The sequence below is a fragment of the Brassica napus genome, chromosome C3 (assembly GCF_020379485.1).
Source record: "Brassica napus cultivar Da-Ae chromosome C3, Da-Ae, whole genome shotgun sequence".
NCBI lineage: Eukaryota > Viridiplantae > Streptophyta > Magnoliopsida > Brassicales > Brassicaceae > Brassica > Brassica napus.
In genome coordinates this window covers 65298345-65314203 of record NC_063446.1, presented here as the reverse complement: position 1 = coordinate 65314203, position 15859 = coordinate 65298345, and the positions used below count along the sequence as shown (strand labels likewise).

At 31.2% G+C, this 15859-nt stretch overlaps 2 long non-coding RNA genes across 2 annotated transcripts; both read right to left on the bottom strand.

Annotated features, from left to right (window-relative positions):
- Window positions 1-1839: 1839 nt before the first annotated feature.
- On the bottom strand, window positions 1840-3088 carry LOC106433742. The gene is made up of 2 exons (XR_001286638.3): window positions 2525-3088; window positions 1840-2418 (listed from the first exon to the last, which is right to left on the bottom strand). It is a non-coding gene; the product is annotated as an uncharacterized LOC106433742 (long non-coding RNA).
- A 9315-nt stretch (window positions 3089-12403) lies between these two features.
- LOC125583880 lies at window positions 12404-14684 on the bottom strand. Its single transcript, XR_007320910.1, has 2 exons — window positions 12981-14684; window positions 12404-12778 (listed from the first exon to the last, which is right to left on the bottom strand). It is a non-coding gene; the product is annotated as an uncharacterized LOC125583880 (long non-coding RNA).
- Window positions 14685-15859: the final 1175 nt, after the last annotated feature.

Sequence of the window (15859 nt, the reverse complement as noted above, 5' to 3'; positions counted from 1 at the left end):
ATATCTTTATTGTACATATATGTTCATTAATATGGGTTAGATGACACATTTTAAGGGCTTGGATAAAAAATCTAAAGAAATGTGTACACTATAAGATTCTAGGGCCAAAATGAAAAGAAGCAAAACAAATAAAGACCAAATATGTACTTCAATATCTTTATTGGATATATATGTACTTCAATATCTTCAATAAAGACCAAATATGTACTTCAATAAAGACCAAATATGTACTTCAATGTAAGCTCCGATGAGAGCTGAGTGTCTACACCAATGTAAGCTCCGATATGCATAACTCGCATCTACACCTAAGTTGTACACTTCCGGTGTACACTTCGATATGAGGTACGACCACAAGAGCTGAGGACGGCGAGGAGGACGCACGTTGTCGCACTCCTGTGTACGCCAATGTACTCTCCGATATGTCACTCGCATGTACACCTCCGGTGTACACTTTCGGTGTATACTTCCGGTGTACACTTCTCAGTGTACTCTCTTTGGTGTATGTTACGTTTTACATTAGCTTTTCCTTTACTTTAATATAATAAATAAATAAGGAAATGTTCCTAAATAAAATTCAAACTAATTTGTCAAAACCTTGACAATAACATATTTTGTAGGTTCATATAAAGTGAAACTGATAACAAAAGAATGTAATATCAATGTTAGAATAACGGTTCCGTATACAAATATATATCAAACCTTTATCTTAATTTTTAAGTTTTTGTTTATTATCTTTGTTTTAAAGATACTTTATAATTATTTATTTTTTAAGAAAACCAAAAATTCATCAGACACTCTAGTGTACGCTCTGGTGTACACTAGATATACGTTGGTGTACACTAAGTGTACGCTCCTGTGGACACCAATGTACACTCTGATATGCATTAGGATGTAAGATGTACGCTCAGATGCACACAAGTAGAGGCTCTAGTGTACACTGGAATTGATGATGTAAAGTTTAGGTTATATTGCTTGATTTTTGATTGTAAGACATAAAGCTCATGATATAAGTATAGGGTTTTTATTTAAAGGGTCCTAGCTATTATTGTTTTATTTATTTTTTCATATTGTTTTTATTATTCTTTTGATTTAGGGTATAAAGTTTTGAGTTTAAGGTTTACAGTCTTAAGTTTAGGATTTAAGACTTACTTTAAATTACTTTAGGTTTTGAGTTTATGATCTTGAATATATGGTTTATGGTTAAGGATTTCGAGTTTTTTTAAAGATCATGGTTGAGGGTTTAGTGTATGGTTTTATGGTTTTGAGTATATTGTCCAAGGTATGGGATTTACGTTAAGGTATAAGGTTTAGTTTTTGGTTTTGAATATAATATCTAGGGTTAGAGTTTAGTGATTTTAGAATTTCAAAGTTTATGTTTAGGATTTAAGATTTGAATTATAGTGATTAGGGTTTAGATTTAGAGTTTACGATTTCGACGTCCGTATATATAAAAATAATATGTATAAAATAAGTGTTTATTTATATTAATAGAAAATACTAACAATATACTATGTAAACAGAGTTTCAAAAAAAAAAAACTATGTAAATTAATAATATTAGAATATAAAATGTAACTTTAAGAATCCATTTAGATTTCTTTAAATAATAACAATAAATCATTCCTTTTATGTAAAGTTATAATATTTATACATATAATAAAATAATGTTTAAGATGATTATTCTTAAATAATAAATCGTCTCTTTTATTATTTGTTTATTAGTTTTAACAGCTTTGTTTTGTTTAAAATATTTATTTTTCACATAGTTTTGCATTTAAGTGTTTATATTATTTATGCACATATATTTGCATATAATAAGGGTTGTAAAGGAGCATGATTGAAGTCGACATAAGAAACGACGACGAAGACTTCAATTGTTTTTATAAAAACAAATTAACATAATAAGGGTTGCAAATCTGAAAGTTATTGAGCCAAATTGTAATAAATCAACATCCAAGGGACTTAAATTGCAATAAGGACTAAACTGGTTCCAGATTGGATCCAAGCTTGGAGATGACGACGACTTCAATTTCCGGTGCACTGGCCGGAGAACAAGACGACGAGTGGAGCTTTGTGTAGTAGGCTTACAGGAGATCGTGGTCCGGTTGTTGTCGCTCTCGTATACCGGCATAAGCTCAGTAAAGCTCCGGTTCTTCGGTAAAGCCTGGTTTGGTAAAGCTCTGGTTTGTTCAAGCTCCGGTCCAGCATGAGCTCTGTCAAGTTCCGGTTTGGAGATGAGTCTGCTGTACTAGGACTGGGATTTCTTTACAATCGATTTGGTGAGATTTCTTCACAATATTCGAGTTTTAAATCAACTGGGACTCGAGACTCTTACTTTGCAAAATACAGAGATTGTCAGGTCAAGAATGGAGTTTGCGAGTCTAATTCCACCCAGCAGAGTCAGATTTCAGCTTTGTCTCTGTAATAAAAAGAGACAAATTATCTCAATTCACGGTGATGAGTAAAGATTGGTGTTTGCTCAAAAACAAAAAAAAAGAGAGTAAAGATTGAGGTAGGTCACGCACGTATAAACAAGTTTTAGAGTTTAACTCTTTGGGTCATTTTTGCTTCCACATTTCACAAGTTGTCGAGTCAGAATCTATAAGTTTATGGGTCAAAAGACCAAATTCGTCACCGATTTATTTCTCTCCCCCCTAGCGGCCCGTTTCGACAATAAAAATTTGCAGCGACCCACTTGGCCAATTAAAAACTTGAAGTGACCCTATGTCACAAGCGACTCCTTTTGTTATAGAGAAAAGTTAGTTTTATTATAGGTCTGGTCATTTTATTTTTCAGCGTGTGTTGATTTTACATATACATGCAAAGTATTTTGTTTTAGTTTATTTAATAATATTTGCAAATGCAAAATATCCACGGATGAGACATTTTCTTTTCCTGAGCACATAAGGGCTATGGATATCATGGTTTCCTAAATTGGTTTCCGCAGAAAATTAATATGTGGGCCCCACTTTAAAAAAAAAACGGTTCCTAAAGTCATGAAATATGGATCGATCTTGAAACAGTTTTTGCACTGTTTGCGGACCCCACCAACATGTGGCAGCCCGCGATTGGTTCATTTATTTTTTTTTAGGACAAAAAAAATCAAAAAAAAAAATTTAATGACCGCATAAACGGATTTACAGTTAATCATGCTCTAATATATTCCCTTGTCCCATGTATATTAAAAGAGAAACATTTGTCATTGTGTTCACACTATATTCACGTGGCAGCTTCACAACGATTTCAATTTGAGTATGATGACGTATTGGCCTCACAACCATTCAACAATTAATGCATTCACATATTAATTTTTTAAACTCTACTAAATACTCTCTCCGTTTCTGAATAAGTGTCACTTTGACACTTTTCACACAGACTAAGAAAGTAGATATGTAAGTTGTTATTAATTATATTTTTCTGACCAATAGTATTTGAGATAAATAAAATTATTTATGAAACCAATGCTATTTGCAATTAATTTTCAGCTGAAAGTAAATATAATTTGCATTGGAATTGTAAAGTGACACTTTTTGTGTAACAAGAAAAAAAAGCTTGAATGATACTTATTATGAAACAGAGAGAGTATAATTTAATGTCTTCACACTAATTGGTTTTAGCCAGCTCATTTTTAGTTCCTGCATTTTTAACATTTGTATTAGTGGACTGAAATTATCTCCGTACAACTACTGAATAATATCATTTTAAAAGAAATAAATTTCAAAATCATTAACATTTTTATCAACTAAAATGCTGGAATGAGAATGTTTTTAAACACTGAAAGTTTCGTATCTTGTTCAATTTAACCTTGGTTGAGACTTTCTGTACACGAAGATAATAAATAATTGTGATTGACTATGAATTAATGAAGTTGAGTAAAAGACACCACGCACAAAGTCAAATATTCAGTTTAGCCAAATATATATTTTTTACGGAGTTTCCATATCATACCAAGAATTAAAGGCATAATCAGATTGCTAGAAAAATCAGAAATCAGAAAAGTTGTAAAAGAAAAAAAAATCATGAAATCAATTGACAAACATAATTCATTTGCTGAGTGAAGAGATCACATTAATTTCCATGTAACTCTAACACTTTTCTCTCGATTATATCATGTTTTTATTATATTTACCAAGAATATTTTTTATAAGAAAATACACGTTATTGGCTGTAGACTACGTCAATTTTGCAACATGGCCAACAATGTTGACACGACACTCAACCATTTTTATTTGTATTCTTAAAGTGTGGTCCAATAATTAGGTATGTTAAATAAGTCTAAAATATTTATCTTACATTTATTTTATTTTGATTTATATTAATAGAAGAAAGTAAGTCTGGGTAAAATATTTGGATCCGAAGAACCAAACCGAACTAGATTTGAAAGTAATACTAAACACAAACTAAAATTGATTAAGTACTCAGATGAATCTAAAAGTTTAATATCCATATAACCAGACCCGAATCTGATCGAAACTAAATATTTTGGAAACCAAAAATATATAAATCACAATTATATACTTAAATATGTTAATTAATTTAAATTTTATATCTATTTGATATTCAAAAATATGAAATATCTAAAAATTATCAACATAGTCACAAGTAAATATCTAAAAATAACAAAAAATATTCAAAATACTGAAAATATTTATCTGTTCTCCATCCAAATATTTAAATTGAACTAATTTTTATGTAAATTTAAATACTTAGTCTTACATTATTCAAAACTTTATGTTTTATTTTTGAATTTTGAGGATTTAAGTACATTTGGATTTTTGTTAAACAAATACATAATTAAAATGGGTATCTGAACTCGAATCCGAACCGAACCCGCAATGATTCGAACCAAATCCAAACAAAAATTTGTAAATATCCGAATACGATTCAAATTTCTAACTCAAAAAATTTGAAATCCGAATAGATAAACTGAATCCGAACGGATATGTGAATGTTCATCCCAAAAAAAAAACTACAACAAATCCCTTAGTACAACATAGTATGTTGAACATACAATAAATAATCTAATAAACTATTTCACTCCGTGCTAAGTGCGGGTTACTACATAGTACATTAACTATTTTTTATGTAAAATATTACGTACCATCGACTATCCTATGCAAAATTGTTGCTGGAACAGCAGCTCCTTACATATATTGATTGCTTCTCTTAGAGCTAGTCCCTCTGGGGGTGATGGAAATCAGACAGAGCGACAAAGTGAAGTGAAAGAGGAGTTCTCTGCATTGTGATGTATTATGGGAGACATGGCCGGGAGACATGGCTGTGTCTGAGAATTCATGAAGCCCAATTATTTATTTGTCCCCTCAAAACCATGAGAATTTAAAATGTTATGGAGAAGAATCGAATTGCACACCCTTTCTACTTCAAATAAATACATTAAACATGCTACTTAATTATTTTTGTTCAGAATTGGCCCCAAACAGTAATATAATTTTTCAAGGTCCCAAGCATATGCGTATACTCAGGCATGGCTCTGATGGGAGAATTTCAATTTTACCACAACTTTGATACCACTTTTCAAATTTACGCTAAGTAGATGGACAATTTAATAAATATCTAGAGAGACAAAATGACAATGACTAAAATAACCTTCCTCATCCAACTTCCATCCCTTGAAACAGAGACGAAGAAGCTTCACTGTCTCCATCAAGCTTCCCCATCGACGTTTCATCAAGTTCTGTCATCGTATTAATCGAGCCTCGCCGTCGTTGTCTTCATCGAGCTTTCGACAGGCTTTCAATGTGTTGTTTCTGGTTTCTTAATGGATTACTATGTGATCAGAGAGGTGAAGGAGAAGATCTAGAGCCACTTTTTGTTTACCATCATGTTCAGCCATCGGATTTAGTTTGCATTGACGATAAGTTTCAGTTTTTCAATCACACACGTTTAGGCGATCTTTCTTGATTGTTTAGTTTGTGTATAATCATATATAGATTCCTTAAAGTTTTGATTTTTTACTGTTGTATTCATTAATCCAGTCAAATGGATATATTTTCTTTCTATCACTCACTGTAAATCTTTCTTTTTTCCAGTTAATTTTTGCATGTTGGATCATTTTGGGATAGTTTTGTCTACCAGATTCATGATTTTTAAAAAAAGTTTATATCTTTTTCAATTTATGTTGATCTACGATGCTTTTGATTTGATTAGTACATGTTCTTGCTTGGTATGTTAAGGTTTGATTCTCTAGACAGAAGATTTGATTTGAAATATAGTCAATAAGTCACTCTTTGTTGTGTGATTTTATATTGTTCGTCTTTCATGAAACTAACTTGATTTGTTATTACAGTGTGTTTTTAGACTCAAGAAGCAAGGCAAAATGGATAGTGGTAATGGTGTTAGTTCCCGGGAGAACTACAAGAGAGCATGAAGTATTGAGGAAGGTGCTGTCAGATTTGTAAAAGAAACATGGTTGGATACTGATGAGCATATAGAGATCACTTATCCAAGCCATGATCAAGGCAAGAGCTCTAACAACAGCAGTAATGGTAGTGGTCATAGCAGCATCTCGTATGATGATAGTGATAATGAAACTGGTGGATCTGTTTCTGAAGTTATTACTGTGATTTCTGTGCCAAGTCAAAATGTTTCAGTTGCTTGAGACGCTCTGTTTTTGTGTTATATTGCTAATATGAGTGTAGAGAGCCGAGTTTGATGGATTCAACTACACCTAGTAATCCAAACACTCAGTTGATGCAATAATCTCAAACATCTCAAATCATAGTCCATAGTTTCTAACATAAACAAAAGCCAGTTGATAAAAATTAATAATTCAACTTAAAAACCCTTAAATCAGTTTTCAAACTCTAATAAATCAGTTAATAAACCCTAATAAATCATTTTTAAACTTTAAATTACTTTATAAACTTTTATAAATCAAACTATAAAACTTTATAAATCATTTTGTAACACATAAAACAAAAGTCTGTTTATAAACACTAGTAATTCTCCTTATAAATCCTTAAATCAGTTTATAATCATCTATGACATTTATAAATCAGTTTATAGACATTATAAATCCATTTATGAACCATTGTAGATCAACTTATAAACCTTTATAAATCTCTTTTTTTTTTGTCGTCGATGTATACAGACTCATACTGACTCTGTAAACCAGGAAGGTAGCTCTGCATCCATGTGAATGATGAAAGACGGTTGTTTTCGGACACTATGTGCTAGAATATCCGCCATTAAGTTCTTCGTTCGAGGTACATGAATGAGCTATGAACTGAGGAAGCAATCTTTTAAAGTTTTGATGTCCACGAGAGAACACCCAAACGCTGGCCATTCTTTTGGTTCCGAAACCATCTTCACCAATTGAAAATAATCCATTGCAAACGTAACTTGATGCTGTCGCAGATTCCTCATACACTTCATTGCCCATATAAATGCCTCCATTTCCGAGTGAAGAGGTGAGAGACTTGCCTAACCTTTCTTGCCCCCATCAGTCCGTCAAAACCCTCCAGAGTTCTATACCAACCTTGTCTGGAATACGGTTCCTTATCTTTCCACGAACCATCTATGAAGCACCAACGTCCCGCAATTGATGGTAAGGTCTGTACCTCGACCTGTCCAGCTGCTCCCTATATTTTCGGCACCTGGGCCTCTACCCATAGTATTGATTCTGTCTCTGCTAATTTAAGCGTATCACTGGGATCAATATCTAAATTACTAAAAACTTTCACTACAAGAAAACAGCAAGGATTCTGAGGGAAAAAATCGTCGGAATTTCGTCGGAATATCATTATTCCGACGACATACCGACGAAACAAGTCGTCGGAAATAATTCCTCGGAATTTCTTCTTTCCTCGGAAATTCCTTGGAATTTTCCGACGGAATTCTGAGGAAATAAACGTCCGAGGAAATTCTGAGGATCACTAGTTTGTCGGAAAGGTCCTCGGAATATACCGAGGGAGAACTTCGTCGGGATACTTCCTCGGACGTTCATCGATCGATGCGTTTTTAGGCATATATACATCGATCGATAGAAATATACCAAGGGACATATTCCTCGGAATACTCCGAGGAATGTGTCCCTCGGTATATTCCGAGGGAGTCCCTCGGAATATTCCGAGGGAAATGTCCCTCGGTATATACCGAGGAACCGTTCCCTCGGTATATTCCGAGGAAAGGTTTCCCTCGGTATATTCCGAGGAAAGGTTTCCCTCGGTATATTCCGAGGAAAGGTTTCCCTCGGTATATTCCGAACGTTTTTTTATAAACAGATCGATCGATGGATTTATGTCCAAAAACGCATCGATCGATCGAGTAAAAAATATAATTAATTTCCTCGGAATGTAAAAAATATTAATTTTTTTAAAAAAATAAAATTTCTGAAATTTAAATTCGAAAATATGAAATTAAAATTAAAAATGAAGTCATATTAATGAATATTCAAAGTTTCACAAATAAAAATAAAACATTCCGAGTTTTTGGAAAAAAAAAAAACTACGGGTCTTGCACGTCCGGGAAGACCTCATTCGGGTACATCCTCTGCATCATCTCCATCATTTGCTGGTTCAGCCTCCTCTGTGCCTCATAGCCCACCTGTTGAGCCGCCATCTGGGTCTCCAACAAAGATATACGATCATCTTTGTCCTTCAACTGAGCCGTAAGCACTTCTAGATCAACAAAGGGCGGTGGTGCAGAAGAAGGAGGAACCGACCGGGTGCGACGACCCAAACCGACCAAACGTCCCTTCTTCTTTGGAACCGACTGAATAGAAAATAGCCAAATTTACAAATTTAAACCAAGAAATAAATGAATTGAACTTAAAAAAAAAAAGAACTTACGGATTCAACGATTTCGTTGATTCGAAACCGGGACAAGTTGGTCGAAGCCGTCGAAGCGTCATCCTCGGTTTGAAGCTGAGACACTTCGTCTAGCACCTGAGTTTGGACTAGGTCGACCACGTCCCTCACAAGACCGTCATCAATCTGGCCGGTCTTCTTGTTGGTATACGCCCTCCTCATTAGGGCGAGATCATCAACCGGCTCGCCATCATTTTCTTCCACCTTGAAAAAAAACATAAATTAAAGAAACATTAGAAATTAGAAGAAATGCACAATAAATTAAAATTCTGAAACTCAAATAATTGAAGAAAAAACGGTTGAACTTACCATGCGATCTCCCAGAGTGGCAATAGATTGAGCACCCAAGTTATGCTTGTAGATGCCCTTCCCTTTACGGTCGCTCCTGCGGTTGGTGGAGTTGGTGGAAGAAGTTTCTTTCGTCTCTTCTTTATCCCAATGCGCACACAACTCCTTCCAGACCGTGTCGTTCATAGACTTTGGGACCTTTTAATAAAAAAAAAAGAAAATAGTTTAATAAATTAAAAAATAGTTTAATAAATTAAAAAATTGTTTAATAAATTAAATCGAACCTTATTGATTTCCCACTTCTTCTTCCATTCGTGGATCTGCTTCCCATAGTTGTCCATTACTTTATGGACGAAGTGGTGATAGATAAAGAGCGTCTCATCGGAATTCCAGTTGAACTCTTGCTGAATACCTTTTACAAAATCAGCAATCGCATCCACACAGTCTTCAGCCAAATTATAATCTGTTTTAATGCCCATCAATCTTGTAGCAGATGATAAAGCTGAATGACCATCTCTGCAACCTTCGTACAATGGTTGCTTTCCAGCATCCAACATATCATAAAATCTCCTAGCTTCTGCATTGGGTAAATCTTCCCCTCTAAAATGATCATTTACCATCTGCTCAGTACCTACACCATAATCTACATCTGTTCTAATTGGTTATTCTAATCTAACCGCTGGCTGAGGTTCGCTAGTACTACCATGTTCATAATCAGTTTCCCCATGATGATACCAAATTTTGTAACTTCGTGTAAACCCACTCAAATATAGATGAGTCCAAACATCTCACTCTTTAATAACCTTTCTATTTTTACAATTAGAGCAAGGACATCTTAACATACCTGTTTTTTCTTCCGGTTGTCGATGAACTAACCCCATGAATTCGGTTATACCTCGTTGGTATTCTTCCGTAAGCAATCTCGTGTTCGGATCCAAATGAGGTCGATCGATCCAAGAACGAAAATAATTTGAAGAAGACATATTTTTTATGAATCAAATTCGTGTGTAAATAGAGTAAGAGGGAGGATGAAGATATGGAGTGAATGAAGAGGAAGAGGAGTGCTTGTATTTATAGTTTAAATCCTGCCGACAGACCGAGGAAATTCCGACGGAATTCCGACGGAAAAGGCTAGTTCGTCGGAATTTCCTCGGAATTTTGTAAAATCCCCCAACGACTATAATATTTCCTTGGAATTCATCGGTTTTTTTCGAGGAACCCATTTTCCCTCGGAATTTCCTCGGAATATTCCGACGGATAGATATTTCCTCGGAATTCCGTCGGTATATTCCGAGGAAATTCCGAGGAAACCCAATTTTGTGCTTCCTCGGAATTTCCTCGGAAATTCCTCGGGATATTCCGAGGATTTCATTTTCCGTCGGAATGTCCGTCAGAATACCGCTGTTTTCTTGTAGTGTTTGTTGTTTCTTCATTTCCAAATATACCATAAAATCCACGCATAATGATGATCATCCATTTTCGGAAGAACTCGCCAGAATAGGTGATCCATATTTGTGAAAAGAGAACTTGTAGGAAAGAAAGCCGGATTTGATGGGAAAGAAAGCCGGATTCAATATATAAAATTTTATAAATGTGTATAAACTTGGTATTTCATTTGTAAGAATTTAAAAGGGTTTGTATCGTTTATCAATTCTTATAAAAATATACCCATTAAATAAGAGTTTCTAATTATTTTTAAGTGTTTATAATTGGTGTATATAGGTTTATAAATTGGTTTAAAACAAAATCATAGTTTATAGAAACTATAACAAACATATTTTCTAGAATAGTTTATAAAGGTTTGTAAGTTGTTTGAATGATTTATAAATTGGTTTATAAGAGTTTATAAATTTAATTTTGATTAATAAGAGTTTATAAGTTAATTTAAAAGGGGTTATAAACGGGTTTCTACGGTTTATAAGTTGATTTATAAATGCTTATAAACTAATTTATAAGGTTTGTTAGTTGATTTCTAAATTTTTTAAACCTTCTAAATTTATGTATCATCATTTACGAACTTTAAAAAGATTTATAAGATCTTGTAAAACTGATTTAATTTATAAAAACATCTAATACCTTTGCAAACTTTATGAAGATAATAATTATATTTATAGAAAATTAAAAATCATTTGTAAGAGTGTACAGATACCTAGGTGAAATCTATAAGAATGTATAAACCATTATAACATTATTTATATGAACTTATAATTTTTTATAAATATAAATTTATATTAAATTATAAAATTGACTTAATAAAATTATTTATAAGGACTTACAAATAATTTATAAAACCTTATCAAATCTAGAAAACTTATAAAGTCTTATAGAATGTTGACAAACTTTATGTAATATATTTAAATACTCTTATAAGAGTATATAAAATCATTTTATATGGATTTATAAATTATTCATAATCAGTTTATAAGTCATTTCAAAGTGTTTATAAATGATTTATTAGGGTTTATAAAATTTTGTAAGGTATCTACATTTATAACAGTTAATATATTTATTTATAAGAGTTAATAAATAATTTATAAATAATTGATAAAGGTTTATAAAATCTTTTGTAAAGGTTTATGAAATCATTTATAAAGTTTTATAAATTTTCAACACATCTTTGGAAGATTACAAATATTCTTATAGAATTTTAAAAATTTATAAGAGTTTACAAAATGAGGCATTAAAATTCCCAAATTGTTTTGGTGTGACACATAATTTTATATTTACTTATTTCTTATTTCTTCTTTTTTTTTGAAAAAAAAACTTATTTCTTATTTCATTGTTCACATTATTGTCATTTAGAATATTTGCTACTTTGCAAGCATAAAACCAAACTCATCTTGACCGACATGTATGTATACATTCACATATCCTCAAGAAAAAAAAACAGAGCTTTTTCTATCAAAAGATGAAACACACGTTTGGTCTCACCTTCCCAATGAAACCTAATGAACCACCAAGCGAGTGATGCTTATAGCTACATCTGCAAGTGAACCACATGTAGCATTTTTGAAAGCTGGTGATTGGGCCAATAATAGTCTGCTTGTTGTTGGTACAAAATCAATCAGCATTTCTCCAAAACAGACTATAGAGGAGACACTTGCGTGGAGCCATCACATTTATAAAATCGTTAAGCATTTCTCACATTTCTATATTTATGTGAGATTTATAAGTATTTATAAAATAATTTATAATAATTTATAAATTATTTAGTATTTGTAAAATTATTTAACCATTTTTTTTGATGCTCAGTTTCATAAGAAGCGTATATGTTACCATCTTTCTTCATCGCTTTCAAAACCTCTTCTACACGAGAGAAGTCTCTCTCTTAACATAAGCATTGATAATGGTGTTGTAAGTGTAAGCTTCAGGTTTAATCATTCCTTTACAAGAGAACTATTTTACCGGAAAAAATTATTTTACCAGCTTCCTACTCTTCTCAAATTTACATCTTCTGTATAATCTTTCGACAACAATCTTCAACGAAGAAACAGTAATCCTCAATCCAAAATCAAACACTTGCATAAAAAGTCCAAAACAGAGATCAAATATCTGGCGTTTCTTCGTCACCACCAAAAACACAATGCAGGAGATATCTTTGATATATAATCCCTTCTTCACCACTTAATACGAAACCCTTAGACCCTCTTTGAACATTCCGGTCTGATAAAAGCAATGGCACATGTCGCGCAAAAAAAATATTAAAAACGTTAATGCATAAACAATATGTTCTTCATGAATAAATATTTATAAGATTTTATAAATTTGAGAATATAAAATTTCAAAAAAAAAATTTGTCTCCCTTTCCAAAATCAGATTGATTATGAGAAATCAAGTTAAAACTAAAGAAATAGAACAAAACCACCATCAAATATAACGTTTAACGCGCGTTCGTGAGAGATCTTGTTCGGTTCGTCGAAGTTCGTAGAGTTTTTCATGTTCGTCAGAGAGTTCGTCAAGTTTTTCAGGTTCGCCGGAGAGCTCGTCGGGTTTTTCAGGTTCGTCGGAGAGCTCGTCAAAGAGCTTGTTGGAGAGTTCTTCGGATAGTTCATCAGGTTCATCGGAGAGCTTGTCCGGTCTCGTCAGATTTGATAACCGTGCAGCAACCGGAAGCTTGTCAAATTTGAAATTAGAAAGCTCGGGAGAGTATAAATTATGAATGAGTTTAATTAATTAGGAGTATAATAGTAGTTTTACTATTAAAAATAAAAAATAAATGTGTTTAAATTAAACATGAAAAATGATAATAAGAAAATGATAGTTTAGACAACTTTCATCCATCCAAGTCCTGTCACATGTATCTCCTCGTCAAGAAGCAAGCAACTAACTTCCCTATTTTATGAAATCCCTTGTTAATACATTTCGAAATTGTATTTACAAAATTCCAAATCATCGAGCAGTTTATATAATTTCCAAATGACTTTACGTATGCGCAAAACTGAATTTTAAAAAGTCGACCCTGAATATTTTATGTGAACTTGCAATAATTAGAAAACTAGATGATAACATGCCTCCCGCATGGGATGAATATTTTTAACAATATATTGTACTTAAATATTATACCCAATATACATTTTGTTATCAATAATCTTATTTATATTTTATTAGAAGTGGACAGTCGAGTATCATTTGGTTCAATTCGGATCCTTGAGGGTTTGGTTCGGTTCGGATCTTTGCGGGTTTGGTTCAGATTTGGGTTTGGATAACATATTTATTTTTTTTCAAAAATTAAAGTTCATATATACTTTAAATTTTTAAAAATCAAAAATAAAAATAATATATAACATATAAATTTGAATAATGTATGCCAAAATACTTAAACTTAACATAAAAATTGGTTTAGCGTAATATTTAGATAAAAATCAATAGATATTTTCAGTATTTTAGGTGTTATAAGTATCGTTTAGCTATTTTAAACATCTACTTATAACTATTTGTATATATTTTCAAGTATTTTGGACAACTCAAAAACATCTTATATATTTTGTATATTCTTTTAGATTTTAAATTTAAATATAATTAATATATTTAAGTATATAAATCTTGTTCGGATATATTCGGATACCTAAAATATTTCGGTTTGGATCGGGTTCAGTTCCAGTTATCTAGATACTATAATTTTGAACCCATTCGGATATCTAACCAATTTTGGTTAAAGTTTAGTACTATTTTTTTTGATCGTCCTTGGTTCCGGTTTTTTGGATTCAGATTTTTTGTCCAACCCTATATTTTTATTGTGACAAAATTTTAAACGAAATTGATGATGGTTCATATTGATTTTGGGTATTCAACAATTTTTAAACCAAAATACATTTTACAATGCAAGTGACCCATTTAGTTAATCATTAAAAACTGTTCTTAGCCCATTTGAGAAAAACAATGGGTTGAACTTAAAGAAACGTTGATTTCAATAACTTCTAAATAAATCTTAGTTGTATCAATATCTTGTAAGATTGTTGAACAATATTAATTAATAAAATCTTACACTTTTTAGAGTAATCAATTGTTTGTAAATTAATTTATAGGAGATTATAGTAATTACATAAATCAAAATAACATATCTTGTTTATTTACAATATATTTATGGTAAATAAATTAAAATAATTATTTTATTTATTTTATATGGTATATAATTATATTTCAAAGATATTTACATAAATATGTAGTATATTTTAATATAAATATTTATTATTGAGACTTCTTACTCATATGGTTTTAATAACATTTGTATATTTGATGTAACAAAAAATTTAAACCATTAATCTTAAAAATTTTGGTGTGGTATTTTTCGATGCAAATTTCAAAATAAAAATATTCAAGTCTCAATACTCTTTCAATGCAAATTTAAAAATTAACATATTTATGTATTTTTAAATGGTACATATTTAATTTAACGATATTAATATATGTGTGTATATATATATATATTTGATATGAATATCTATTAAATAAAAATTCATATTAATATGATTGTATGATCATTTGTATCTTGTTATAAAAAAAACCAAATTAAGCCATTGATCACAAAATTTCAAAGGGATTTTTAACTTTTTTTTTGTAATTTAAAGTCATTTAAAAAAAATCAAAATATAACATAAAAAAATCTAACTTTTTAATTATATGGTTAATGTGATTGTTTAATTTCTTTTAATAATATAAAATTTAAAAAATGAGGAAAAATGCAAAAATTGTTATCAAAACTTTATTATTCATAATCATTAATTGTCATATATATGTTAATTATATTAAGTAATTTCGTAACTTTTATTTAAAGAAATAATACTTGCTTCTTATATTTTGGATTAATATAATGTTCCCTAGTAATTGGATTTTTGACCAACACTTTTTAATTGATTCTTAAGTTGCCATGTAAGATTAATTGATATTTTAATTAAGTGACAACTCAGCAATATTCTTTTGTAATTATTACAAACTACATGTTACAACTTTTTAAATGTTTCTCTATTTATATACATGCGATATAACAATTTTTTAAATGTTTCTGCAGCCTAATAAGTTCAGCTTTTTTCCAAAAAAAAAATGACAACCTTGGAAAATATTTGATTTCTTTTAATTTAATATGATTTTCGCTGTTTGTGCCGCCATGCCTTAGGAATACAGTCACATTTAGAAAAAAGCAATAGTGAAAAAGATTATCAAAGTCTGTAAATAGTAATTACCGCATACAAAGATAGTGTACTACTACTAAGATATTTTATTTGATAATTTGGGGTCCTGTGGGCG